The 25,081-nt window shown below is 44.5% G+C and overlaps 1 protein-coding gene and 1 pseudogene across 2 annotated transcripts in view; both read right to left on the reverse strand.

Annotated features, from left to right (window-relative positions):
- Window positions 1–25,081, reverse strand: part of TIPIN (TIMELESS interacting protein) — a 51,651-nt gene that overhangs the window by 25,424 nt on the left and 1,146 nt on the right. The window lies entirely within an intron of this gene.
- Window positions 19,363–20,066, reverse strand: LOC129014427 (large ribosomal subunit protein uL6-like; annotated as a pseudogene).

Below are 25,081 nucleotides of genomic sequence, written 5' to 3' on the forward strand. Positions count from 1 at the left end.
ACGGAGTTTCGCTTTGTCGCCCAGGCTGGAGTGCAATGGCGCGATCTCGGCTCACAGCAACCTCTGCCTCCAGGTTTAAGCCATTCTCCTGCCTCAGCCTCTGGACTAGATGGAATTACAGGCATGCGCCACCACGCCCGGCTAACTTTGTATTTTTAGTAGAGATGGGGTTTCTCCATGTTGGTCAGGCTGGTCTCAAACTCCGGACCTCAGGTGATCCGCCCACCTTGGCCTCCCAAAGTGCTGGGATTACAGGCATGAGCCACCGCGCCCGGCCGATGAAACCCCATTTCTACTAAAAATACAAAAAAATAAGACACGCGTGGTGGTGGGCACCTGTAATCCCAGTTACTCAGGAGACTGAGGTAGGAGAATGGCTTGAACCCGGGAGAGAGAGGTTGCAGTAAGCTGAGATCGCACTACTGCACTCCAGCCTAAGCGACAGAGCAAGACTCCATCTCAAAAAAAATAAAAATAAAAAATAAACCCAAACGCCAAACCTAAATACACTAAAATAATAAACAAGATAGAAGTTTGTTTGTCTCTCATGTACAAGAAATCTGGAGTTAAATCCATTTTTATATGGTGGTCCATGGTGTTAGGAATTCAGTCTTCCCATCTTGCTTTACCATGTGAGCATTCCATTCTCAAGTTTATCTCATTGTCCAAGATAATTTCTAGAGATCAAACTACATCCCAGACAGGAAGGAGTAAAGAGACAAGGGCATGGCCCCATATTTTAAAAATATTTCCCTAGCCGGGCATGGTGGCTCACATCTGTGATCCTAGCACTTTGGGAGGCCAAGGCAGGCGGATTGCCTGAGCTCAGGAGTTTGAGACCAGACTGGGCAACACGATGAAACGCCATGTCTGTTAAAATACAAATAATTAGCCGGGTATGGCGGCATGCGCCTGTAATCCCAACTACTCGGGAGGCTGAGGCAGGAGAGTTGCTTGAACCCAGGAGGCAGAGGTTGCAGTGAGCCGAGATCGCGCTATTGCACTCCAGCCTAGACAACAAGAGCAAAACTCTGTCTCAAAAAAAATAATAATAAACTAATATATTAATTTTGCAAATTTACATTTTGGAGTGTTTGCAAAAATATGAGGAATGTGGCCAGGCGCGGTGGCTCACGCTTGTAATCTCAGCACTTTGGAAGGCCCAGGCAGGTGGATCACAAGGTCAGGAGATCAAGACCACAGTGAAACCCCGTCTCTACTAAAAATACAAAAAATTAGCTGGGCGTGGTGGTGGGCGCCTGTAGTCCCAGCTACTCGGGAGGCTGAGGCAGGAGAATGGCATGAACCCGGCAGGCGGAGCTTGCAGTGAGCCGAAATCACACCACTGCACTCTAGCCTGGGCGACAGTGCGAGACTCCGTCTCAAAAGAAAAAAAAAATGAGGAATGTAATAGGTAGTGTTTTCCCAATAATGCATATAAGCAATTCTAAGCATGAGAAGACTATCTCACCACTGTAAACAGTTTTATTTATTTATTTTTAAATTTTTTTTGAGACGGCGTTTCACTCTTGTTGCCCAGGCTGGAGTGCAATGGCCCCATCTCTGCTCATCGCAACCTCTGCCTCCCGGGTTCAAACGATTCTCCTGCCTCAGCCTCCCGAGTAGCTGGGATTACAGGCATGCGCCACCACGCCCAGCTAATTTTGTGTTTTTAGTAGAGACGGGGTTTCTCCATGTTGGTCAGGCTGGTCTCGAACTCCCAACCTCAGGTGATCCGCCCGCCTTGGCCTCCCAAAGTGCTGGGATTACAGGCGTGTGGGAGGCCAAGGTGGGTGGATCACTAGAGCTCAGGAGTTTCAGACTAGCCTGAGCAACACACTGAAACTCCATCTCGTGCCCGGCTTATTTATTTATTTATTTATTATTTATTTATTGCAATGGAGTCTCACTCTGTTGCCCTGGCTGGAGTGAAGTGGCTTGATCTCGGCTCACTGCAACCTCCGCCTCCCAGGTTCAAACGATTCTCCTACCTCAGCTTCCCAAGTAGCTAGGATTACAGGTGCCCGCCTCCACGCCCAGCTAATTTTTGTATCTTTAGTGGAGATGGGGTTTCACCATGTTGGGCAGGCTGGTCTCGAACTTCCGACCTCAGGCAATCCACCCGACTTGGCCTCCCAAAGTGCTGGGATTACAGGCATAAGCCACCACGCCCGGCTTGTAAACAGTTTTATACTGTTAAACAAAACAGTGAGAGGACATTGCTATGGACTAACCTCCCACACTAGGCCCGAACAGGCCAGACCAAATGAAAATGGGGTCACTCTGAGCCAGTTCTGGTTCTGAGGGCTGTCCAACTCACAAATTGTTCTTTGTTTTCTCCTCAGTTAAACTGTGCTAAATATCATTTGCTTAAAGTTTTTATTTTATTTATTTATATTTTAAGACACAGTCTCACTCTGTTGGCCAGGCTGGAGTGCAGTGGCATAACCATGTTTCAGTGCAGTCTTGACCTTCTTGGGCACAGGTGATCCTCCCACCTCAGCCTCCCGAGTAGCTGGGACCACAGGCGTGTGCCACAGGACCCAGCTAATTTTTTTTTTTTTTTTTTGTAGAGATGGAGTTTCAGTGTGTTGCCCAGGCTGCTCTGAAACTCCTGAGCTCTAGTGATCCACCTACCTTGGCCTCCCAAAGTGTTGGGATTACAGGCATAAGCCACCGCGCCTGGACTTTTTTTTTTTTTTTTTTTGAGATGGAGTCATATTCCGTCGCTCAGGCTGCAATGCAGTGGCACAATCTCAGCTCACTGCAACCTCTGCCTCCTGTGTCCAAGCAATTCTCCCACTTCAGCCTTTTGAGTATCTGGAATTACAGGCATGTGCCACCAAAAGAAATACTTGAGACTGGGTAATTTATAAGGAAAGAAGACTTTTTTTTTTTTTTTTTTGAGACGGAGTCTTGCTCTGTCACCGAGGCTGCAGTGCAGTGGCGCGATCTCGGCTCACTGCAAGCTCCGCCTCCCGGGTTCCCGCCATTCTCCTGCCTTAGCCTCTCGAGAAGCTGGGACTACAGGCGCCCGCCACCATGCCTGGATAATTTTTTTTTTTTTTTTTTTTTTTGAGATGGAGTCTTGTTCTGTCGCCCAGGCTGGAGTGCAGTGGCGCGATCTCAGCTCACTGGAAGCTCCGCCTCCTGAGTTCACGCAATTCTCCTACCTCAGCCTCCCGAGTAGCTGGGACTACAGGCGCCCGCCACCACGCCCGGCTAATTTTTTTGTATTTTTAGTAGAGACGGGGTTTCACGGCGTTAGCCAGGATGGTCTCGATCTCCTGACCTCGTGATCCGCCCGCCTCGGCCTCCCAAAGTGCTGGGCTTACAGGCGTCAGCCACCGCGCCCGGCCTTTTTTTTTTTTTTTTTTTTTGAGATGGAGGGAGTCTCACTCTGTCACCCAGGCTGGAGTGCAGTGGCATGATCTCGGCTCACCACAACCTCCGCCTCCTGGGTTCAAGCTGTTCTCCTGCCTCAGCCTCCCAAGTAGCTGGGATTACAGGCATGCACCACGACGCCCAGCTAATTTTTTTTTTTTTTTTTTTTTGTATTTTTAGTAGCGATGGGGTTTCACCATGTTGCTCAGGATGGTCTCCAACTCCTGACTTCAAGTAATCCACCTGTCTCAGCCTCCCAAAGTGCTGGGATTACAGGCGTGAGCCACCACCTCTGGCTAAGAAAGCAGGTTTAATTGGCTCATGGTTCTGCATACTTCTGGCACCAGCTCCTGGGGAGGCTTCAGGAAGCTTACAATGATGGCAGAAGGAAAAGGGAGAACAGGCATGTCATATGTGGTGAAAGCAGGAGCAAGTGTGAGAGAGAGAGTGAGTGGGGAGGTACCACATGCTTTTAAATGACCAGATCTCTTGAGAACTCACTATCTTGAAAAGAGCACCGCTGGGTGCGGTGGCTCACGCCCGTAATCCCAGGACTTTGGGAGGCTGAGGTGGGCGGATCACGAGGTCAGGAGATCGAGACCATCCTGGCTAACATGGTGAAACCACATCTCTATTAAAAATACAAAAAATTAGCGGGAGGTGGTGGCAGGCGCCTGTAGTCCCAGCTACTCGGGAGGCTGAGGCAGGAGAATGGTGTGAACCCGGGAGGCAGAGCTTGCAGTGAGCTGAGATTGCGACACTGCACTCCAGCCTGGGCAACAGAACAAGACTCTTTCTCAAAAAAAAAAAAAAAAAGAGCACCAAGCCATGAGGGATCCCATGGCCCAAACACTTCCCGCCAGGCCCCCCTCCAGCACTGGGGATTACAATTCAACATGAGATCTGGGCAGGGACAAATATCCAAACCATATCAACATGCTACAGAGAAATCTTTCTTTTCTTCTTTTTTTTTTTTTTTGAGACAGAGTCTTGCTCTTGTTGCCCAGGCTGTAGTGCAGCAATGCAATCTCGACTCCCTGCAACCTCTGCCTCCCGAGTTCAAGCAATTCTCCTGTCTCAGCCTCCCGAGGAGCTGGGATTACAGATGCGCGCTGCCATGCCCAGCTAATTTTTGTATTTTTAGTAGAGATGGGGTTTCACTATGTTGGCCAGGCTGGTCTTGAACTCCTGACCTCGTGATCTGCCCACCTCGGCTTCCCAATGTTCTGGGATTACAGGCGTGAGCCATCATGCCCAGCCAAGAAATCTTTCATGAAGGAAAGAGTAAAGACAAGCGACCATAAAGGACAAGGACCCTCTAAAGTTCCACTAAAAAATCAACTTGCAAAAGGCAGATTAATAAGAGAAAAGGAATACAAATGTATTTAACATGTATACACTGGGGCATTCCGAGTGAAGACTCAAAGATACAGGGCAAAATATTTTTATGCTCGGGTTCAACAAAGTATGGAGAGGCATGTAGAAATATAATTGGAGGCTCACACTTCTAATCCCAGCACTTTGGGAGGCCAAGGCAGGCAGATCACCTGAGGCCAGGAGTTCGCGACCAGCCTGACTAACATGGTGAAACCCCATCTCTACTAAAATACAAAAATTAGCTGGGTGTGGTGGCAGGCGCCTATAATCCCAGCTACTCAAGAGGCTGAGGCAGGAGAATCGCTTGAACCCGGGAGGGAGAAGTTGCAGTGAGCTGAAGATCACGTCACTGCATTCCACCCTGGGTGACAAGAGTGAAACTCCATCTCAAAAAAAAAAAAAAAAAGAAAAGAAGGAAATATAATTGGAGAAAAGGCATTTGAACCAGAGCAACTGTGTCTTGAATAAGGGCTGAAGTAAAATGAAGATGAGACCCGTTGGGCTGCATTCCCAGGAGGTTAGGCATTCTTTGTCTCAAAATGAGATAAGAGGTCAACAGGACTGGTATTGCAAGAGACAGGTCATAAAGACCTGCTGGTAAAACAGGATATGGTAACAAAAGCTGGCCAAAACCCACCAAAATCAAGATGGTGGCGAAAGTGACCTCTGGTTGTCCTCACTGCTCATAATACATTATACATTATACATAATACATTCTAATACATTAGCATGCTAAAAGACACTCCCACCAGTGCCAGGACAGTTTACAAATGCCATGAAAATGTCTGGAAGTTACCCTATATAGTCTAAAAAGGGGAGGACCCCTCCATTCTGGGAATTGCCTGCCCCTTTCCCAGGAACCTCATGTTTAATCCACCCGTTTAGTATGTAATCAATAAATAACCGTAAATATACTCAGTCAAGCAGCCCAAGCTGCTGCTCTGCACATTCTTTTCTTTGTTTTTTCTTTTGAGATGGAGTTTCACTCTGTCGCCCAGGCTGGAGTACAGTGGCACGATCACGGCTCACTGCAACCTCTGCCTCCTGGGTTCAAGAAATTCTCTTGCCTCAGCCTCCTGAGTAGCTGGGATTACAGGTGCGTGGCACCATGCCCAGCTAATTTTTGTATTTTTAGTAAAGACGGGGTTTCACCCTGTTGGTCAGGCTGGTCTCGAACTCCTGACCTCGTCATCTGCCCACCTCGGCCTCCCAAAGTGCTGGGATTACAGGCATGAGCCACCGCGCCCAGCCTGCTCTGCATATTATTTTACTTTTTTAACTTTCTTAATAAACTTGCTTTCACTTTACTCTATGGACTTGCCCCAAATTCCTTCTTGCACAAGATCCAAAAACCTTCTCTTGGGGTCTAAATTAAGACTACGTTCCAGTAATCTCTTCCCAGCGACCACAAAGGGACAATATTGGAGAATCCCCCTACCCAAAAGAAATAGACTGCAGCATGAATTGGCTGCCTCTTGGTAAGTGGTGGAGTACATTTTATCCCAGATAAAAGGCAGAATTGAGTTAGAGACCCAATTTAGGAGAGTTAGAGTCCCTCCTAAAAAAAAAAAACTGGGGGTTGGCTGGGCACGGTGGCTCACACCTGTAATCCTAGCACTTTGGGAGGCCGAGGCGGGCAGATCATGAAGTCAAGAATTCGAGACCAGCCTGGCCAACATGGTGAAACTCTGTCTCTACTAAAAATACAAAAATTAGCCGGGCGTGGTGGCGGGCACCTGTAGTCCCAGCTACTCAGGAGGCTGAGACAAGAGGATCACTTGAATCTGGGAGGCAGAGGTTGCAGTGAGCCGAGATTGTGCCACTGTACTCTAGCCTGGGCAACAGAGTGAAATTCTGTCTCAAAAAATAAGGCACATTAGGCTGGGTGCGGTGGCTCATGCCTGTAATTCCAGCACTTTGGGAGGCCGAGTCAGGAGGATCACGAGGTCAGGAGATCGAGATTATCCTGGCTAACACAGTGAAACCTCGTCTCTATTAAATATACAAAAAAAAAAAAAAAAAAATTAGCCAGGTGTGGTGGCTTGCGCCTGTAGTCCCAGCTCCTTGCGAGGCTGGGGCAGGAGAATTGCTTGAACCCAGGAGGCAGAGGTTGCAGTCAGCTGAGAATGCACCATTGCACTCTAGCCTGGGCAACAAAGTGAGACTCCATCTCAAAAAAAAAAAAAAAAGAAAAGAAAAGAAAGAAAAAAAAGAAAAAGAAAAGAAATTCCAAGGAAGCAGTGGACTATGTGTGTCCAAAATGCAGGGAGAGAAATCCAGGGCAGCAGTAATAAAATTGGAAGCCCATTGGCTGGGCATGGTGGCTCATACCTGTAATCCCAGCACTTTGGGAGGCCAAGGCAGGTGATCACTTGAGGTCAGGAGTTTGAGACTAGCCTGGTCAACATGACGAAACACTGTCTCTACTAAAAATACAAAATTAGACATACGTGCTGGTGGGCACCTGTAATTCCAGCTACTTAGGAGGCTGAGGCAGGAGAATTGCTCAAAATGGGGATGCAGAGGTTGCAATGAACCAAGATCGTGCCACTACACTCCAGCCTGGGCAACAGAGCAAGACTCTGTCTCAAAAAATATATCTATATCTATATCTATATAGATATAGATATATATCTGTTGATGTTTTTGAAGAAAATAAATTAGTACATCTATGTGGACAGAAAAATCAAACGATACAAACAACAGACACAAAAAGCAAAAGGAAAGATTTTCTTCCCATTGAGCAAGTCTTTCTCTTTTTTTGTGAGATGGAGTCTCGCTGTGTCACCCAGGCTGGAGTGCAGTGGCATCATCTCAGCTCACTGCAACCTCTGACTCCTGGGTTCAAGCGTTTCTCCTGCCTCAGCCTCCGAAGTAGCTGGAACTACAGGCACCCACCAACACACTTGGCTAACTTTTGTATTTTTAGTAAAGATGGGATTTCACTATGTTGTCCAGGCTTGTCTTGAAATCTTGACCTCGTGATCTGCCTGCCTCGGCCTCCCAAAGTGCTGGGATTACAGACATGAGCCACCACACTTGGCTAGCAAGTCTTTCTAAATATAATCACTGTAAACAATTTTTTAATGTTTTTTTCCAAGAAAGAAAAGGACATTACTTTGCGTTTCTATTTTGTTATTATGAGTAATGCTGAACCAAATGTCCCTGTTATACATAAATCTTTGCATATTTTCTTTTTTTTTTTTGATTCAGAGTCTTGCTCTGCTGCCTAGGCTGGAGTGCAGTGGTGCGATCTCGGCTCACACAACCTCTGTCTCCCGGGTTCAAGCAATTCTCCTGCCTCAGCCTCCTGAGTAGCTGGGACTACAGGTGCGCGCCACCATGCCTGGCTAATTTTTGTATTTTTAGTAGAGATGAGGTTTCACTATGTTGGCCAGGCTGGTCTTGAACTCCTGACCTTGTGATCTGCCTGCCTCGGCTTCCCAAAGTGCTGAGATTGCAGGCGTGAGACGCCACGCCCAGCCTAAATCTTTGTACATCTTGGATTATTTCCCTAAAATAAATCTCTAAATTTGAATCATATACATCATGGGCATTATAGGAAATTGCTTTTTAAAAAAATAGTCTACAGACCGGGCATGGTGGCTCATGCCTGTAATCCCAGCACTTTGGGAGGCCAAGGCGGGAGGATCACTTGAGCTCAGGAGTTTGAGACGAGCCTAGGCAACATAGCAAGACCTCATCTTTTACAAAAAAAAAAAAAAAAAAAAAAAGTGCTGTGTATGGTATCACAAACCTGTAGTCCCAGCTGCTTGGGAGGCTGAGACAGAAGGAGTTCCAGGCTGAGACTTGAGCCTGGGAGTTACAGGCTGTAGTGACCCATGATCATGCTACTGTTCTCCAGCCTGGGTGACAGAGTAAGACCCTGTCTCAAATAAATAAACAAAATAAAAATATTGTCTATAAACTAAGTTTGAATGGCATCTAGATTTGCCAGTTTCTGTTAGGCCCCAAATCCATAGAACTCAAAAGAAGTATGGATTATGATATATCCAAATATATTGAATTTATGCAAAATATGGCTTGCTATAACTTGAAATTGAAGGTGAGTATCAAAATTGGAGAAAGGTATGATAGACAAAGGAAAAATAATCATATTATTGTTATTTTTTTGGCATAATCAAGACCGTTAATTAGAGATACTTGAAAATGTCCTAGCAAAACAAACCTACTAACAATCGATAAAACTAATTTTACCTATCTACTCTTTGGCAAGATACCAGAGACTTTTTAAAAGATCATGGGTCTGGCAATCAGGTGATGTCCCTGTTCTAACCCTAACTAGCTGTGTGACCTTGGAGGACATCACTGAACTCTCTGAAGCTGAGTTTTCCTATTTATAAAGTGGGCTGCCTGAACACCAGGACCTCTAAAATTCAGCCCTAAAATTCTAAGATGAATTCAGTCTCCCACTCTTTAAATGCAAAAGCCGCATCTCAGGTGCCAGTCTAGGATCCAGTTACAAAGATCTATCTATTTAGATAAAGCATAGAGAGGAGCAAGGATAAATAGCTGCATGGTTCAGCAGTAATCATAATGACACAACAATGTTATCATTATAATAACAATAACAAGTTTATATTTTATGAGGCTGTACAATTAAAGCAATCTGGCACATTGCACAGAAGAGAGTCCTTGCACCCTGGGAGTATATAAATAAAGTAAAAAATGCATGAATGTACCAATAAAAATAGTTCACAATTTTTTTTTTTTTTTTTTTTTTTTGAGACAGAGTCTCACTCTGTCACCCAGGCTGGAGTGCAGTGGTGTGATCTCGGCTCACTGCAAGCTCTGCCTCCCAGGTTCATGCTATTCTCCTGCCTCAGCCTCCCAAGTAGCTGGGACTACAGGCGCCTGCCACCATGCCCAGCTAATTTTTTGTATATTTAGTAGAGATGGGGTTTCACCATGTTAGCAAGGATGGTCTCGATCTCTGGACCTCGTGGTCCACCCGCCTCAGCCTCCCAAAGTGCTGGGATTACAGGCGTGAGCCACCATGCCCGGCCTTACAATATCTTAAAATATACACGAACTCAGGACTATGTGGCATGCATAGTTCATTGTTGGAGATGAAACCTTTTCATGCAAATTCTCAGCTCTCTATAATTCGACCTGCCCCTGAGCAAGAGGGAATTATGAAAACACCGATAAACTTTATAATGGCTCTGCTGTATAGGTCCCACATCCTCTTATTATCATAGTTGCCTGATCACTGTAGCTCAAATGGTCATTCTCATTTTAAATTTCCTGCTTGTAATCTTTGCAAAGCACTTGGCAGGAAACGGATGATGCAGGGGTTTTCCATTCAGTGGAAGAAAGCATGAGGGAAAAACAAACAAAAAACAACAAAAAACCCCAATTATGACATGTATTTGAATGAATGTCCTGGGAAAGAGATTTGAGATTTGTTTACTCTCAAACCAGACTTGGAAATAAGAATATCCGGGATTCTGGACTGTGATTTCAAAGGAAGTCAAGACTTCCTTCTCCACAGCTGCCCTCGAGGAAGCTGGTATGTCCTGAGTATATCTTCTTTCACTGTGCTATCCAAGGGTAAAAAGCAAAATACCACAGTACCACGTCCGCCAAGCCAGAACGAGGTCCCTACCCTGACTCCCACCAAAAAACAGGTGCTGGATCTGACATCCTGTATGGTTTAAGCCACATCCTTAGAGAGCAATTGAAATTGCATCATCTTTCACCTTGTTGAGGCATCTTTTCCTTTAATTAAAGGGCAAGGGACCATTAAAAGTGGCTTTCAAAATAACCTAGTGGTTTCATTGCATTCAGAATGTTGGACGTGAAGAACTGAGGAAGTGGATGTCCTTGGTGGGGGGCTGGAGGGGAGGAGGGCCGGCAGAGGCGTGGGGCGGGGTGCAGAGGGGATAGTAATATCACTCTTTGCACTGTAACTCTTCACTCAGTTACTCAATAGGAACAGCTGCCAAACTCACAGGAGCTTAAAAATCCAGACAATGGATTTAAAAGCAGTTGATACAGAGCCTGAGTTCTCTCAGGATTAAAGTATAGAAAAATGTGGTATTAAAATAAGAAAAAAAGTAAGGTGGAATTTCTTCATGTGAAATAACTTCTGTTTGCAATGAGCAAGTTTTTATTTTGAATTTTCCAACTGAACTTTTCATAATAAAAGAATAAAAGATCTTAATTTGTAAGGAAGCAAATATGGACTTGCCACTAAAATAAAACTCTTCAACTGATAATATCATAAACCTCACTGATCCTGTAATATCAACTGCATGTGAATATGGAGGAAAGTGTATCAAGCAAGGCCAGGCGCGGTGGCTCACACGTGTAATCCCAGCACTTTGGGAGGCCAAGGCATATGGATCACTTGAGGCCAGGAGTTCGAGACCAGCCTGGCCAACATGGTGAAACCTCGTCTCTACTAAAAATACAAAAATTAGCCAGGTGTGGTGGCACATGCTGGTAATACCAGCTACTCGGGAGGCTGAGGCACGAGAATCACTTGAGCCCAGGAGGCAGAGGTTGCAGTGAGCTGAGATCTCACCATTGCACTGCAGGCTAGGCAACAGAGGGAAACTGTCTCAAAAAAAAAACAAAAAGTGTAAGTGTATCAAGCTTTCTACTACCTGTTGTATACTTTTCTGGTCTCCCTCCCCTCACCTAATAAGGTAGTATTTGTTATATAACTTAAAAAACAGAAAAATTTGGAGCAAAACCCACAAAATTCTCAGAAGACATAAATGTTTTAATGTGAGAAAGGCCTATATCATTTTTTTCAACCTAAAAAGCAAAACAGGACAAATAAAAATATATTTGGGTCAGTCTGCTTTATTTTCTGGGAAAAAAAGTTTTTCCATGAATTTATTTATTTTTCTTTTCTCTGGTAATTGTTTCTTTTTTTTTTTGGAGACGGAGTCTCACTCTGTTGCCCAGGCTGGAGTGCAGTGGCGTGATCTCGGCTCACTGCAAGCTCCGCCTCCCAGGTTCAGGCCATTCTCCTGCCTCAGCCTCCTGAGTAGCTGGGACTACAGGCACCCGCCACCATGCCTGGCTAATTTTTTTTTGTATTTTTTAGTGAAGACGGGGTTTCACCGTGTTGGCCAGAATGGTCTCGATCTCCTGACCTCGTGATCCGCCTGCCTCGGCCTCCCAAAGTGCTGGGATTACAGGCGTGAGCCACCGTGCCCGGCCTGGTAATTGTTTCTTTTGCCCAGGCTGGGGTGCTATGGCATGCTCATAGCTCACTGCAACCTCAGTCTCCCCAGCTCAAGCAATTCTCTCACCTCAGGCTCCTGAGTAGGTGGGACTACAGGCACTTGCCATCGTGCCTAGCTAATTTTTGTATTTTTTATAGAGAGAGGGTCTCACTACATTGCCCAGGCTGGTTTTGAACTCCCGAGCTCAAGTGATCCACCCACCTTTGCCTCCCAAAGTGTTGGGATTACAGGCATAAGCCACTGCGCCTAGTTGGTAATTGTTTTACTGAAGGGTAACATACAGACAGAAAAGTACACAAGTCATGAATGGAACACACTGTGTAACCAGCACCCAGACCAAGAAAGCAGAGGTTGCCAGCACCCAGAAAGCCCCCTTCATCTCACTTTCCTCACTCCCTTCCTCAAGGATAACCACTATCCCAACTTCTACCACCATAGACTAGGTTTGCCAGGTTTTGAACTTTATATGAAAGAAAAAAATAGTATTACTTTCTTGTGTCTAGCTTCTACTCAACAGGATGTTTGTGAGATTTACACATATTGTTGCAAGTAGTAGTCCATTTTTACAATGCTATGGAGTATTCCATTGTGTGAATTTATCACAATTTATCCATTTGCTGAAACTTGCGTTGTTTCCCCAATAACTATTACAAATAATGCTGCCATAAACATTCTTGTAAATGATTTTTGGTGAACATATACAGCCACACATCACATAAAAACATTTTGGTCAACCACAGCCCACATATATGATGATGGTCCCATAAGAGTATAGTAATAGGGCCTGGCCCTGTGGCTCACGCCTGTAATCCCAGCACTTTGGGATGCCAAGGCAGGCGGATCACGAGGTCAAGAGTTTGAGACCAGCCTGGCCAACATGGTGAACCCCATCTCTACTAAGAATACAAAAATTAGCCAGGTGTGGGCGCGGGGGCCTGTAATCCCAGCTACTTGGGAGGCTGAGGCAGGAGAATTGCTTGAACCTGAGAGGCGGAGGTTGCAGTGAGCTGAGATCATGCCACTGCATTCCAGCCTGGCCGACAGAGCAAGACCCCATCTTGGGGAAAAAAAATAAAGATTATAATACCAAATTTTAATGTACCTTTTCTATGTTTAGATACAGAAATATCATTGTGCTGCAACTGCCTACACTATTCAGTACAGTAATGTAACATACAGGTTTGTAGCCTAGGAGCAATAGGCTGTATCATGTAGCCTAGGTGTGTAGTAGGTTACACTATCTAGGTTTGTGTAAGTATACTCTATGTTGTTTGCTCAGTGATGAAATCACCTAATGACACATTTCTCAGAACATATTCCCATCATTATGCAATGCATGACTGTATATCGAAATAAAATATACAGTCACGGCCGGACACAGTGGCTCATGCCTGTAATCCCAGCACTTTGGGAGGCTGAGGTGGGAGGATCATGAGGTCAGGAGATTGAGACCATTCTGGCTAACACGGTGAAACACGGTCTCTACTAAAAATACAAAAAATTGGCCAGGCGTGGCGGCGGGCACCTGTAGTCCCAGCTACTCGGGAGGCTGAGGCAGGAGAATGGCGTGAACCTGGGAGCTTGCAGTGAGCTGAGATTGCACCACTGCACTCCAGCCTGGGCAACAGAGCGAGACTCTGTCTCAAAAAAAAAAAGGAAAAAAAGAAATAAAACATACAGTCATGTATATTTTGGGTCACAGGGAAGATGTTAAATCTTAGAAGATATCGCCAGTTTTCCAAACTGGTTACACAAATATACTCTCACCATCAGTGTAAGGAAGTCATAATAGTTCCACATCGTTATCAACATTTGATATTATTTGTTTTTCTTTTTTTATTAATTAATTAATTTGGTTTTTTGAGACAGAGTCTTGCTCTGTCACTCAGGGTAGAGTGGAGTGCAATAGCAGGATCATGGCTTACTGCAGCCTCCAACTACTGGGTGCAACTGATCCTCCTACCTCAGCCTCCTGAGTAGCTGGGACCACAGGCATGTACCATCACACCTGCCTAATTTTTAAATCTTTTGTAGAGACAGGGTCACCCTATGTTGCCCAGGCTGGTCTTGAACTCCTGGGCTCAAGCGATCCTTTTGACTCACCTTCCCAAAGTGCTGAGATTACAGGCGTGAGCCACCATGCCCAGCTTGTCTTTTTTCAATTTAGCCAGAATAGTGGCCATAGTATCACACTGTGTGTTCTTAAATTGTGGTAAAATATACATAATAAAACATTTACTATTTAGATCGTTTTTATTTTTTTAAAGAGACAGGGTCTTGCTATGTTGCCCAGGCTAGCCTTGAACTTCTGGGTACCAGGAATCCTCCTATCTTAGCCTCTAGAGTAGCTGGGACTATAGAAGCATGATCCCCTCACCCTGTGCCCATCTTAAATCATTTTTAAGTTTACAATTCAGTAGCATTAAGTACTTACACTGCGGTTTTAATTTGCATTTCCCCATAACTAAGGAATTTCAGCATCTTTTCATATATTTATCAACTATTTGGATATCTTCTCTTGTGAAGTTCCTGTTCAAGTGTTTTGCCCATTTTTAAAAGTGTATTTATTTATTTTGAGACAGGGTCTCACTCTGTCACCCAGGCTGGAGGCAGTGGCTTGATCTTGGCTCACTGCAACCTCCGCTTCCCAGGTTCAAGTGATTCTCCTGCCTCAGCCTCCCAAGTAGTGCATGCCACCATCCTTGGCTAATTTTTTTTGTTTTTGTTTTCGTTTTTGTTTTTGTTTTGAGATGGAGTTTCGTTCTTGTTGCCCAGGCTGGAGTGCAATGGTGCCGTCTCAGATCACCGCAACCTCTACCTCCCAAGTTCAAGCGATTTTCCTGCCTCACCCTCCCAAGTATCTGGGATTACAGGTGTCTGCCACCAGGCCCAGCTAATTTTTTTGTATTTTTAGTAGAGACGGGGTTTCACCATGTTGCCCAGGCTGGTCTCCAACTCCTGACCTCAGGTGATCCGCCTGCCTTGTTCTCCCAAAATGCTGGGATTACAGGCGTGAGCCACTGCACCTGGCCAATTTTTTTGTAGAGACAGGGTTTCACCATGTTGGCCAGGATGGTCTTGAACTCCTGACCTCAAGTGATCTGCCCTTCTGGGCCTCCACCAAGTGCTGGGATTACAGGCCTGAGCCACTGTGTCTGGCTTTGCCCATTTTTTTTGGTTTTTTAATTGGATTGTCTATCTCTTTTTGTGTTAATGTGTAGGGGTTCTTCATATATTCTGGATATTAGGTTTGTGGGGTTTTTTGGATATATGCATTATATGGGCCAGGTGCAGTGGTGCATGTCCATAATCCCAGCTACTCAGGAGGCTGAGGTGAGAAGATCGCTTGAGGCCAGGAGTTTCAGGTTGCAATGCACTATGATTGTGCTTGTGAATAGCTACTACACTCTAGCCTGGGTAACACAGTAAGACCCCTCCTCTTAAAAAATACATTCATTGCAAATGTCTTCTTTCTTTTTCACTCTTTTTGTTTTTGTTTCTTTATTTATTTAGAGACAAGTGTCTTGCTATGTGGCCTAGGTGGGTCTTGAACTCCTGAGCTCAAGCGATCTGCCCACCTTGGCCTCCCAAAGTGCTGAGATTACAGGCATGAGCCACCATGCCCAGCCTAATGTTGTTTTTAATTGGAAAAGTTATATATATGTATTTCAAATGCCCTTTAAAGAGATTGCAGCAGCTGGGCGCGGTGGCTTACACCTGTAATCCCAACACTTTGGGAGGCCAAGACTGGTGGATCACTTGAGGTCAGGAGTTTGAGACCAACCTGGCCAAAATGGTGAAACTAGTACCAAAGGCTACAAAATGAAAAGGAAACTTAATCTGCCTCCAAGCTTCTCAGAGTTCCTCCCCAGAGACAAACACTATTAACAATTGCTCTTTTGTGCTTACAGAAATTTTCTTTCATATAAAAGCACATATACAAATATATTCTTGGCCAGGTGTTCATGCCTGTAGTCCTAGCACTTTGGGAGGTTTAAGTGGGAGGATCACTTGAGGCAAGGAGTTCAAGACCAGCCTAGGCAACATACGGATATACTGTCTTTACAAAAAATAAAAAAATTAGCCAGTCACGGCAGTGCACGCCTGTAGTCCTAGCTACTGGGGAGGCTAAGGCAAGAGGATCACTTGAGCCCAGGAGTTCAAGGTTAAAGTGATCTATGATCCAGCCTTTGCACTGGAAATGGAGTGAGGCCTTGTCCCAAAACAAAACCAAAACCCACAAAACCAAATATATCCTTTTTTTGTTTTTCTAACAAATAGTTACTACACAATGTTCTGCTCCATTTATTTTGTTTCACATCATACATTTTGGAGATCTTTGTATACCAGCATAAATATGTCTGCCTCATTCTTTGGAATGACCGTACTGCATAGTACTTCTTTGTACAAATGTGTCATGATTTATTTGTATGTCATAATTTACTCTTCTTTTGACAGACAGACTGATTCCAGTTTCTTTTTTTCTGTTTTAAATAATGCTGCAGTAATCATGTATGTAGAAAAAGGTTTTTTGGTATATATGTCTAATAATTTTTTTCTTTCTTTTTTTGTTTTTGAGACGGAGTTTCGCTCATTTCCCAGGCTGGAGTGCCGTGATGTGGTCTCGGCTCACTCCAACCTCTGCCTCCCAGGTGCAAGCGATTCTCCTGCCTCAGCCTCCCGAGTAGATGGGATTACAGGCGTCCACCACCAAGCCTGGCTAATTTTTTGTATTTTTAGTAGAGATGAGGTTTCATCATGTTGGCCAGGCTGGTCTTGAATTCCTGACCTCAAGTGACCCCCCCCTCCCCCGCCACTTCAGCCTCCCAAAGTGCTGGGATTACAGGCATGAGCCACGGTGCCCGGCCCCAGGTCTGATAATTTCTAAGGAAAAATTATTCAATGCTGGGCCAGTAATGGGACTTTAAACAGTTATTGCCAAAATGCCCTTTAAAGAGATTGCAGCAGCTGGGCGCGGTGGCTCACGCCTGTAATCCCAACACTTTGGAAGGCCAAGACTGCTGGATCACTTGAGGTCAGGAGTTTGAGACCAACCTGGCCAAAATGGTGAAACCCCGTCTCTACTAACATACAAAAATTAGCCAGGCATGGTGGTGGGCACCTATAATACCAGTTACTCAGAAGGCTGAGGCAGGAGAATCGCTTGAACCCGTGAGGTGGAGGTTGCAGTGAGCCGAGCCCAGGCTACTGCACTCCAGCCTGGGCAACAGAGCAAGACTCCCTCTCAAAAAAAAAAAAAAAAAAAAAAAGAGATTGCAGCAATTATACTCCCAGCAATAGTGTATGAGAATGCCTTTTCTCCCACATCTTCAATAATATTGATAAGTGGAAGGTGATCTCTCATTTTAATTTACATTTCTCTAATAAGTGAGTAGACTATTTGAAAGCCATTTGTATTACTTTATCTGTGAACTACCTATATTGATGTATTAATACTTTCATTATGTTTCTATTGGATGAATGATCTTCTTTTAATTTGTAATTGCTCTTTTTCTTTATTTATTTATTTTTATTTTTTGAGACAGAGTCTTGCTCTGTCACCTAGGTTGGAGTGCAGTGGCGCCATCTTGGCTCACTGCAACCTCCGCCTCCTGGGTTCAAGTGATTCTCCTGCCTCAGCCTCCTGAGCAGCTGGGACTACAGGCATGCGCCACCACGCCCAACTAATTTTTGTATTTTTAGTAGAGACGGGGTTTCACCATATTGGCCAGGCTAGTCTCGAACTCCTGACCTTGTAATCCACCCATCTTGGCCTCCCAAAGGGTTGGGATTACAGGTGTGAGCCACCGCGCCTGGCTTTTTTTTTTTTTTTAAAACTTGGAGTCTCGCTCTGTTGCCCAGGCTGGAGTGCTGGATTGCAGTGGCGCAATCTCAGCTCACTGCAACCTCTGCCTCCTGGGCTCAACCAATTCTCCTGCCTCAGACTCCCGAGTAGCAGGGACTACAAGCATGTGTCACTACACCTGACTAATTTTTTCTTTTTTTTTTTTGAGAGTCTCGCTCTGTTGCCCCAGCAGGAGTGCAGTTGCACGATCTTGGCTCACTGCAACCTCCATCTCCTGGGTTCAAGCAATTCTCCTGCCTCAGTCTCCCAAGTAGCTGGGATTACAGGTGCACACCACCAGGCCCAGCTAATTTTTTTTTTTTAAACAAAGTCTCACTCAGTCACCCAGGCTGGAGTGCAGTGGTGTGATCTCAGCTCACCACAACCTCTGCCTCCCAGGTTCAAGTAATTCTCCTGCCTCAGCCTCCCAAGTAGCTGGGATTACAGGTGTGTGCAACCATGTCTGGCTAATTTTTGTATTTTTAGTAGAGACGGGGTTTCACTGTGTTGGCCAGGGTGGTCTTGAACTCCTGACCTTGTGATCCGCCCGCCTAGGCTTCCCAAAGTGCTGGGATTACAGGCATGAGCCACCGCACCCGGCCAAATTTTTGTATTTTTAGTAGAGACGGGGTTTCACCATGTTGGCCAGGCTTGTCTCCATCTCCTGACCTCGTGATCCGCCTTCCTTGGCCTCCCAAAGTGTTGGGATTACAGGTGTGAGCCATCGCGTCTGGCCGATTGCTCTTAATTATATTAAAGAAATTAGACTTTTATTATATTGCAGATATTGTAAATGTTTATATTCTCAGCTTATCATTTGTGTACTTATATCTCTGTACAAGGTGTTTTTTTCTCCATGGAGAAATGTTAAATCTTTGTGAGGTTAATTTTATTAATCTTTGCCTTTATGGTTTTGACAGTTTGTGTCTTTCTTCAAATGTTTTTCTCATTCCAAAATAAAAATTTTCCCATGATCTTATCTAGCTTCTCTAGCAGTACTTGTATGATTTCATCTTTCTTTCTTTATTCTTTTCTTCCATTTTTTTTTTTTTTGAGACAGGGTCTCACTCTATTGTCCAGGCTGGAGTGCAGTAGTTTGATCATGACTCACTCTAACCTGGACCTCCTGGGCCTAAGTAATTTTCCCACCTCAGCCTCTCAAGTAGCTGTGACTATAGAGATGTGCCACCATGCCTGGCTAAGTTTATCTTTTGTTAATTTTATTAAAAATATTTTCTTAGAAACGGGGGTCTCACTATGTTGACTAGGCTGGTCTTAAACTCCTGGCCTCAGGCAATTCTCTCGTCTTGGTCTCCCAAAGTGTTAGGTTACAGGCATGAGCCACTGTGCCCAGTCAAAGTTTTTTTTTTTGTAGAGATGGAGTCTTCCCATATTGCTCAGGCTGGTCTCAAACTCCTGGCAATTGTTCCGCCTCTGCCTCCCAAAACGCTGGAATCACAGGCATGAGCCACTGTGCCTGGCCTTGATTGCATCTTTGATGCACCTGGAATTTATTTATCTATTTACTTTTTTCCAAATCAACAGGTCTTTTATTGCATCATTTAAATATCACAAGTAGGTCTTAGGAGTCATCTGGCATCTTCTTTCTGTAGCTGGATAACTCTTAGATCTTATTCATCAGCCTGCTGAACAGTTCCTTTTTCAGAGACATAGATACCATTCAAAAATTTCCTGATATCCTTGTTTTTAACTGTTGTGGCTTGCTGAATCAAAGCCGCTGAATTTGAAACAAGCTCAATGTCATTTCCTTCAAGGATTAATTCATCTTTCTGGCTTGAGATACTGAACAAGCAACACCTGGTCTCATCCGAACCCTGCGGATGTATTTTTCACCCAAGAAATTTCAGATTTCAACAACATACCCATTCTCCGAGATGACGATGATGGGGAAGTGAGCATACACAGACCTCGTCTTGTAACGGAAGCCCAGTGTAACACCCTTGATCATGTTCTGTACATGACTACAAATAGTCCGAACGGTAGCCAGTTGCTTTCTGTTACCCCACCATTTGTCAACCCAGAGCTCTTTTTTTTTCTTTTCAAGAAGACTGAGTTCTACACTGATGTGATTGAAGTCCCTCCGCAGGGTTCCTCTGGGGCCATTCACGATAACTGTGTGTCCCTTCAGAGTAATGTCGACATTTTCTGGAATGTTGACAGTCTGATTGCTGAGAATCGTCTTCATTCTCGCAGTAGATACAGCAAAGGACCTGGAATTTATTATAGGATAAAAGTAGGGATACACCTTCATTTCTTTTCTTTCTTTCTTTTTTTTTTTTTTTGAGACAGAGTCTCGCTCTGTCACCCAGGCTGGAGTAAGTGGCACTATCTGGGCTCACTGCAACCTCCGCCTCCTGGGTTCGCGCCATTCCCCTACCTCAGCCTCCTGAGTAGCTGGGACTACAGGCGCCCACCACTGCGCCCGGCTAATTTTTTGTATTTTTAGTAGAGACGGTGGTGTTTCACCATGTTAGCCAGGATGGTTTCGATCTCCTGACCTCGTGATCCACCCCGCCTCGGCCTCCCAAAGTGCTGGGATTACAGGCGTGAGCCACTGCGCCCGGCCCCTACACGTTCATTTCTTTTCCAAATGGCCAGGTAGTTGTCCCTATTTCCTTAACTAAATACTCCATGACATTGAAAGTCCTAGCCATTTCCCAGATATCTATATGTTCTATTGGTTTTTACCAAAAATAGTTGTGTCCAATGCTATCTCACTCTACTTTCATTTGCCTTTGGGTGTTGATATAGAGGTTACTTTTTTTCTGTTTATGATAAAACAATAGAGATCTGGGCCAGGCGCGGTGGCTCATGGCTGTAATCCCAGCACTTTGGGAGGCCGAGGTGGGTGAATCACCTGAGGTCAGGAGTTAGAGACCAGCCTGACCAACATGGTGAAACCCCGTCTGTACTAAAAATACAAACATTAGCTGGGCATGGTGGCGGGCGCCTGTAATGCCAGCTACTCAGGAGGCTGAGGCAGGCAAATTGCTTGAACCTGGGAGGTGTAGGTTGCAGTGAGCCCCAATTGCACCACTGCACTCCAGCCCAGGCAACAAAGCAAGACTCCATCTGGAAAAAATTAAAAAAATAGAGATCCTAGCTTTTTCTAGAAGTACTGTTAAAAAATATTAATCCCTACTGTTTGAAATTTCTAGAAATGAAAGTCTTTTCTTGTCCAGTATTTCATATGGGTGTGTCATAAATGATGTAATCATTTCTCTTCTGTTGAATATTTAGGTAATTTCCGATTTTAGCTGTTTAAATACTACTATGTTGATCATTCTTCTGTATAGCTTTCATAATTTCTTTACAAGAGAGTCATGGAAGTGGAATTACTGAATCAGAGTGAGTATTTCTGAAGAAGAAATTGTCTCCTGGAAAGCATCTGTAAATTATTCTCCTTCAGCCAGGCACGGTGGCTCACACCTGTAATCCCAGCACTTTGGGAGGCCGAGGTGGGTGGATCACCTGAGGTCAGGAGTTCAAGACCAGCCTGTCCAACATGGCGAAACCCTGTCTCTACTAAAAATACAAAAAATTAGCCGAGCATGGTGGCGGACGCCTGTAATCCCAGCTACTTGGGAGGCTGAGGCAGGAGAATCGCTTGAACCTGGAAGGCAGAGGTTGCAGTGAGCCGAGATTGCACCACTGCACTCCACCTGGGTGATGAGTGAAACTCTATCAAAAAAAAAAAAATTATTCTCCTTCTAGCAGATTATGTTTACATGATGAAAATCTATCACCATCTCCATTTATTTAGCTCCTGTGTGTTAGGCACTATTCTTTCAAAATTTCATTTAATGCTCATAACTATTTAGTGCAGTAGTAGACAGTATAATTCTCATTTTATAGGTAGAGTAACTGATGCTCAGAGAGGGTAAGTAATCAGCCAAGGGCAGAACTGGAATTAATCTCAGGTCTTTCTCTCTCAAGTTCATGCTTTTTTGTTTTGTTTGATTTTGAACCTAAGATATAGAGGTCTGAGTTAAATGTACTCCTCAATTCTTGGTATGTTTTCATCACTGGTTGTCCTTGTATTTCTTCTGTGTTTTCCAGGCTGGGGTGCAAGATCATGGCTCACTGCAGCCTTGACTTCGGCTCAAGCAATCATCCCACCTCAGCCTCCAGAGTAGCTGGGACTGCAGGCATGTGCCACTATGCCTGTCTAATATTTGTATTTTTTGTAGAGATGGGGTTTCGTCATATTGCCCAGGCTAGTGTTGAACTCCTGGGCTCAAGTCATCCACCTGCCTCAGCCTTCCAAAGTGTTGGGATTATGGAAGTGAGAGGAGTGAGCCACCACACCTGGCCTGTATTTCTTGGATCTTCACATTTGTGATCTAGCTACACTGTGTACAAATGGGATGAACCAGTATTTGCCAATATTCGAACATTTTTGACCTACAAATAGAGCAACCTGATATGGTTCAACCAAATATGTATGTTACAGTGTTTATTATTATACATCACTGATTCATACACATATAGTTCAGTCTTATTCTTGTCTGTATGGTCAGCACTTATGTTAGGCCCTCAGGAAAAGTTGACAGAACCGATGGATCACTGCCGGTCTGAAAAGGAAATGAGGAAAACAAATTCTCCTACTTTGAACTATTCTGCAAACTTTAACCATTGGGGTAATTGTTTATCTGGGATTCTTGGATCATGATAAGGGCTTAGGGTTTAGTCAATGGAGGCCAACCCAGCATGCATAGAATCATAATATTTCAACATTAAAATGAATGCCCCATTTTTCACAGAGTGGAAGTGAGGCCTTGAAAATTTCAATTAATTGCTCAAAGTCCTATTAGTTTTTATTTGAACTAGTAAATATAAAATTATACCAGAATTCAGATAGACTGCCTTGATAATAGATTACTTTGAAAAGTTTCAATTTTTTTTTTTTTTTGAGATGGTCTCACTGTATTGCACAGGCTGGAGTGCAGTGGAGTGATCCTGGCTCACTGTAACCTCCACCTCCTGGGTTCAAGTGATTCTCCAGCTTCAGCCTCCCAAGTAGCTGGGACTACAGGCACCCGCCACCATGTTCAGATAATTTTTGTATTTTTAGTAAAGACAGGGTTTCACCATGTTGGCCAGGCTGGTCTCGAACTCCTGACCTCAGGTGATCCTCCCACCTCAGCCTCCCAAAGTGCTGGGATTAAAGGTGTGAGCCACCACCGCATCCGGCCTTCAATTCACTTTTTAATGTTTATTATTTTACTCTGATACTAAAAATTATGCATGTTTAACATGAATAAGGACACACTCACTTCTACACACACGATACATTTACATCTATGCCTCTATATTAAAAACTATGGGGGAAAGAAATGGGGAGACGTAGGTCAAAGAATATAAAGCAGCAGATACGCAGGATGAAGAAGTCTAGAGATCTAACGTAGAACATGAAGACCATAGTTAATAACATTGTATTTTATTTGCGTTTTTGTTAAATAAGTAGATTTTACCTGCTCTTGTCATACTTTACGCAAGCCTTTATGTGACAGTATAGACATGTTAATTCACTTCACTATAGTAACCATTTTACTATCTATATATATCCCATAGCATCATGTTATAAACCTCAAATACACACAATAAAATTTATTTTTATTTATTTTATTTATTTATTTATTTTTGAGATAGAGTCTTGTTCTGTCGCCCAGGCTGGAGTGCAGTGGCGCGATCTCTGCTCACTGCAAGCTGCACCACCCGGGTTCATGCCATTCTCCTGCCTCAGCCTCCTTAGTAGCTGGGACTACAGGCGCCCACTACCATGCCCATCTAATTTTTTGTGTTTTTTAGTAGAGACAGGGTTTCACCGTGTTAGCCAGGATGGTCTCGATCTCCTGACCTCGTGATCCGCCCACCTCAGCGTCCCAAAGTGCTGGGATTACAGGCATGAGCCACCACGCCCGGCCTATTTTATTTATTTTTGAGACAGCGTCTCGCTCTGTTGCCCAGGCTGGAGTACGGTGGTGTGATCTCGGCTCACTGCAAACTCTGCCTCCCTGGTTCAGGCAATTATCCTGCCTCAGCCTCCTGAGTAGCTGGGATTACAGGTGCCCATGACCATGCCCGGCTAATTTTTGTAATTTAGTAGAGACGGGGTTTCACCATGTTGGCCAGGCTGGTCTTGAACTCCTGACCTCAAGTGATCTTCCAGCTTCGGCCTCACAAAGTGCTGGGATTACAGGCAGTAGCCACCACTGCATCCACCCAATATAATTTATTTTTTAAAAAACTATGAGTTCAGGCCGGGCGCAGTGGCTCACGCCTGTAAACCCAGCACTCTGGGAGGCCGAGGTGGGCGGATCACCTGAGGTCAGGAGTTTGAGACCAGCCTGGCCAACATGGTGAAGTCCCGTCTCTACTAAAAATACAAAATTAGCCAGGCATGGTGGTGCACGCCTGTAATCCCAGCTACTTGGGAGGCTGAGGCAGGAGAATCACTTGAGCTTGGGAGGCGGCGGTTGCAATAAGCCGAGGTCACACCATTGCACTCCAGCCTGGGCAAAAAGAGCAAAACACCACTCAAAAAACAAAACAAAACAAAACAAGAACACCCAAAAAAACAAAACAAAACAAAACAATGAGTTCACAGTGATACCTCCAATTCCAACACAATAGCATAAGGTATTCTCCCTTCCCATACTTCTAACTTCATTCTACCACAGTGAGAAAGCTGGCTCTGTCATGCTTAATATATTTAGTGACTTAATCAATCATCCTGAATGCAACTAACCTCCCATCTAAGCTTCTAGGCCTTCCCCACTTGGATGCCTTGTTCTCCCCTCTTGGGCCCTAGGGCTAAGACTTTGTGTAGGGCTGCCTCCCAGGTGTTCAAGCCCTCTTCATTTTCTCAGGTTCCTCAGCCTCCTTACCTGCTAGGTCACCGACACCTGGCTGGGGACAACCAGGTGTAGATGTTTCCTTTGTTCTGTACACGTTTCCTTTGTTCTGTACACCTAATGTCTTTGGCACTTAATATTTTAGGATGGGAAAGGCACTTAATATTTTGAATGGGTATTGTGCCTCTTATTTTATTAAGCTCTTTATTCACATCTTATTTCTTTAGTGATTCACAGAACTGGAATTTTGGGATTAAAGTTTTTTGTTTTTTTTTTTTTTGAGACGGGGTCTCACTCTGTTGCCCAGGCTGGAGTGCAGTGGTGTGATCTTGGATCACTGCAACCTCCGCCTCCTGAGTTCAAGCAATTCTCTG

This window comes from Pongo pygmaeus, chromosome 16, assembly GCF_028885625.2.
Source record: "Pongo pygmaeus isolate AG05252 chromosome 16, NHGRI_mPonPyg2-v2.0_pri, whole genome shotgun sequence".
Classification (NCBI taxonomy): domain Eukaryota; kingdom Metazoa; phylum Chordata; class Mammalia; order Primates; family Hominidae; genus Pongo; species Pongo pygmaeus.